A 5,000-nucleotide genomic window follows, 5' to 3' on the forward strand; every position below is an offset into this window, starting at 1 on the left:
TCTTACGTACCTTATCCTTTATTGATATCTTAAAGGGGCTAGGTCACGCAATTTTAGGCAATTTCAGCACGGATCGAATGGTCATAGAATTAACTAAAATATCAAAATAACTGTTCAAAACTATAGAAGAACTCTAACAAAACACAGGGATGCCAAGAAGGGACATGGATGGACAAAACTGGAGAGGACTGAAATGGATTGAATTTGGGTAAATTTGAAAAACGTTGGCCCACCTTTTTTCAAATTTATATCAGTCTATATCAAAATGTCATTTACAAAGCTGGAAAATCATTCTCAGTTGTTATGTGGCAGTGATTTTGCAAATGAAAGACTCTTGCTCTGCCAATTTCACGTTTAGAGCTCATAATTAACAAAATTAAACAAAATTACCTAAAATAGCGTGACCTTGCCCCTTTAATGAAAAGTCTCTCTTTCTTTGGTATAGGCCGCTCAAGGACCCCGCTCAAGACACAAGTTTACAGAAATAACGCCTTAGCTAGCCGTCACAGTTTTTTGTGTGAGGTGCGACACCAATTCAGTTTTAAAGCTTACATATGAATCGTAGGCGAACTGACATATTGGACGTAGGCGAACCGACATTATACGTAGGCGAACAGACAGTGGGCGAAACGACCCGTAGGCAAAACAACCGGTTACCATTCCTTGATCAACTGCCGAGGAGGGCCCGGTTTGGATGAATGTCGCCAGAAAGTTTGATCAGGTGAAACAATCGAGCACCATCCACATCATATGGCACACGGCTTCGCAACCGTCTTCCACGACGAATAAGACGAAATTGTAATTCGTGTGAAAACCAAACCGGAGCTACAGGACTTTGTAATGTTCTTGTAGTAACGATCCGTGACGTAGGCTTATGGAGCGTAGTAGTAACTCTATAATCGGATAGTCGAAAAGAGCCGAGAAGGACAACAAGAAGAAATAATGACGCAAAGTCAAGGAGACCAGAGGAACCACGTGTGGTCGCCATGATGCCATGATGCCACGATCACTTAAATAAACCATATAATACACTACTTACTACCCGAGCCAAGCTCGAGCCGTACTGGGGAATATTGGCCCTCGGTCGTTTTTGTACGGACCTCGCTGCGCTCGGTCCGTAATGCCACGACCTCGGGCCAATATTCCCCGGTACGGCCCTCGCGCTCGGTTCGTAAGTAGTTACTAATGTGGAGCGTAGTTATCGAATATCATCGTTCAGGGGCACCCAACGAGAATACAGTTCAAAACCACTTAAAAATAGCATTGTTAAACGTATTTTGGTATTTAAACGGTATCATATACATTGTAGGCATATTTTTATACCCTAAACATTTTTCATCTGTTCGGATTTCCTAGCTGAAAGTCTAGTGATCCCAAAATTATAGGGATCAAAACTTACCTTTTCGAAAATTTCAGCCACAAAGAAGGCTCCCGAAAATTCTAGGTGATCTTTTAAGGGTAACAATCCGTTAAAAATGGGCAATTATACCATTTTTTAAATGTTCGAAAATCCTAGGAGAGGGAGGCAAGTAAGAAATTTTAAAACAAATGTTCCGAAAATTACCAAATCGTCTTTCGAACAGATATTTTCTGAAAATTGACGTTGGGGTGCCCCTGATCGTTCGCACGTTACACCAATTTACCGTATACATTATTTTGGTCGACTCTTACAGCTCAAAATAAGGGTACCCTTGTATCGGTTGATATGTATCAATACATTTTCGGTTCCCTTAGTATGTACTAAGCGAATCGATTTTACTTGTGCAGGCGAATCGACTTCACGTGTGTAGGTGAATAGATCTCGACTGGTAGGCGAAACGACCGACATCCGTCCCTGCACCTTTTATTATTGAAAACAAACAAACAAAAAAAAAACAATAGTAATACTCACAGAAGATGTTCTCCTTGTTGAATGTTGATATTTAAAAAGTGCTTTGCAAGATTTCTTAACGAAGGCATCCTACTCTAGAAATTACAACACATGGAGGAATATTATCAAATAGAATTAATTTTACAGTGTTAATTGAATAACGTAGGACATCACTACATTTAGTTGATTACTTTAACGTTAAAAAGTACAATCCTGTGAAATAAAAAAAATCTTCAATAGATCCTTAGCTTTTGTAACAGATGTTTAAATATAACCAGAATTAGAGCAGAATTAGTACGCAAGGTGCACTATGATTGGTTGGGACTTGACATCAAACCCATGCTCATCACACATAATTGGAAATGGGAGATTTCAAAAATGTTGTAGAGTTGATTGCAGGTGGTTCCTCGCGCGTTCTCCTCGCCGCCTCCCCTTCCCCTTCACTCGCTTTTCATATGGCCATTTACATTCAAGCGTCTACCTCAGTGGAAAGAAGCAGCTAAATTCGCCAAACCACCTCAGTGCTAGTAACGCAGGCTAATGAATGAAAGGAAGTTAAGTCTCACTCCAAGGGGTTGATGGGTTAATAAAACCTACATGTAAATACTGTAAGGAGGATGATATTGCCAATCACTGCCCATGATCTTCGTGATCTTGCCCACTACCCAGACCTACTAGCCATACAACATTTAGCTTGTTTCTGGCTTGGCGAATGAATGAAAATAATGATAATTTAATGGCAACTGATGCTAGTGCAGTCATAAAAACTCCTATTCCTACTGAAGGGAGTTAACCTATGCCCTTCTGGTCACCTGTGAAGCCAGTTTAGAAACATGAAACTTGCAGGTCAGCTACTAAAATTCAACACAATGTGAAGAAAAACATGGCACATATATATCTTACAGCCATTGTCTTGTGTTTGCAGGTTCTCTACCTCTGCTATGAAAAATCTACAACAAATGGTGTCAAGATGCACCATTTTACCATGGAAACAACAAACATCTCCTTCCCTATAACAATATCAACACTTCAGTACCAAGGAATCTCCCCTTTCCCTTCACATTTTGCAACATTCATTGGGGAGGAGAGGGTTAGAACACAGTTGCTGAAGTGAAACCATCTCAAAATTTTGTTGTCTTCTGTCAAGAAGCTGAGAAATACATGTACAGGTGTTTCAGCCTCTTTTTTCAGTACTTGGTTCCTCTGGTGTGATCACATGTGTGTTCAAAATCCCAGTTTTGCTGTTGTTAAATGCTGAGATGAAAAGTTTCATTGCAAAGGATTACCTAAATGATTCAAGTGCACTGGCAATGTGGCAATGTGCTATGATCAAGAGATATGTCAGCCTGATGGTATGCCAAGTCACTCACTATATAAATTCATTGTTTCAGGACTGAACATATTATGACACAACCAACAAAGATGTGAGTGACTTACCATTTCTCAAATCTGCAGGTCTAACACCACTAACAGAAGTTCGGTAATCGACTACTTTTTCCTGTGGGGCCACAAATCAGTCATAAACGACATGGCCATGGGAGTTAACAACTGACACTCTTGCTAGCATGTGTTTCGGGCCACCAGTTCCAATTCCAACCATTTCACAGTCTAATGCAATCCTTTTAGTCAACTGCTCCATATTTCCAGTAATAAGAGTCCTTTGCAGATTTTCGTTAGTTGTTTCAACTGTTTTTGATGCTGTGACTTGCCTAAGATCTTCTGGATCAACGTCATCAAACCAGATTTCGCTGAAAGATGAAATAAATGAAATTAAAATTATGTGACTTAATAAATATACAATGTAGAACAAGAGGCTGACTAAAATTATTTTAGTCAGCCTCTTGTGTTTGTCATATTTGAGAAAAGTAAAAACAATGTTTTCAACTAAAACGTTGTCCCCAACATAACATTTTGTTGTGAAAAGCAGTCAAATTGTGACACATTGCCTGATTTTCCCAACTGGGTGACACATACATAATTAATGAAAACAAATCCCACAGGGGTAATGCTTTGTCACATAAATTATTGTTTCTTGTGAACAGGAGGACCTTCAGAACAGAGCATATACATTGACAGTATGTACATGTACTTATCAAAGAAAGCTGTTCAAAAGTACCAATCCTAAGTTTTTCAAATCCAAGATAGAACTACAATTTAACATAAAACAAACATACAAAATAACAGAAATAGTAAATATGGACAATACAAATAAAACAACCTTAATTAAAAGTAGCATGTCAAAACAAGTACTGTAACAGGGGCATGATAAGACACAAGCTCCCCCTTTAAGACCCCCCAAATACACCCAACCTCCAACACTAAGCCATCGTGCTAACTGACCTTTTAGCTTTCTGTGAACTTTCACTTGGCTTGAGCCTTGTCTTGAATGTCTTTCTGCTCCTATGTTTTACTTCACCATATTCTTCCACTTTCTTTCTCTCTTTTTGAAGAGTCTGCAAGAGAAAGGATAGAACTACTTTCAAAATGTGACTGTACAGAACTGAATGAACCAAATAAACCTTTCTATCATTCATCCGCCCGGGAACACATGGTGATTGATGAGCTCCAAAAACTGACCTGTTCCAAACTCAATGGATTCATGGCTCAGTCGAGAGTCAGAGCATTGCAACGGCATCACAGAGGTCATGGGTTCAAATCCTGTTAGAGCCACCTGAATTCTTCAGGTGTCTATAAGAGACAAATTAAATTGTCCAGGTAAGTGGGTGGGTGTCAGGGTGGCTTAGTGGTTATCTTGCGTGCCGGGGTTCAACTATGGTCCTGGCTTGCATGTGGGCTGAGTTTCAGTCCATCTCAACCTGACTCGAGGGTTTTTCTCCGGGTACGCCAGTTTTCCTCCCTCATCAAAATCAACTCACAGCTAATTACCATCTGTCTGTGGTGCTGTGCTCTGACATCAAACGTGGACTGTATAGCATCTGCCAGAGGCGCCTTCGTATGCTTTCAGCCCAATCTCATGAGCTGCGCCCATTGGCAATTCAGTCCCCAGACTGCGAGAAAAGGGTGATTAGCACTGCCAATTATTATTATTATTATTATATTATTATTATTATTATTATTATTATTATTATTAGTATTATTATAAGTGAGAGGATCACTTCTATCTTCTGTC

At 39.6% G+C, this 5,000-nt stretch overlaps 2 protein-coding genes and 1 pseudogene across 2 annotated transcripts in view; 2 read left to right on the forward strand and 1 right to left on the reverse strand.

Moving 5' to 3' along the window:
- The window catches only part of LOC138021128 (uncharacterized), a 264,817-nt gene that overhangs the window by 171,929 nt on the left and 87,888 nt on the right, over positions 1–5,000 (forward strand). The window lies entirely within an intron of this gene.
- Positions 1–5,000, forward strand: part of LOC138018416 (probable serine/threonine-protein kinase DDB_G0271682) — a 115,972-nt gene that overhangs the window by 63,810 nt on the left and 47,162 nt on the right. The gene's annotated exons all lie outside the window — the stretch shown is intronic.
- The window catches only part of LOC138018419 (RNA exonuclease 4-like), a 19,369-nt pseudogene that overhangs the window by 13,325 nt on the left and 1,044 nt on the right, over positions 1–5,000 (reverse strand).

The sequence above is a fragment of the Montipora capricornis genome, chromosome 10 (assembly GCF_036669925.1).
Source record: "Montipora capricornis isolate CH-2021 chromosome 10, ASM3666992v2, whole genome shotgun sequence".
NCBI lineage: Eukaryota > Metazoa > Cnidaria > Anthozoa > Scleractinia > Acroporidae > Montipora > Montipora capricornis.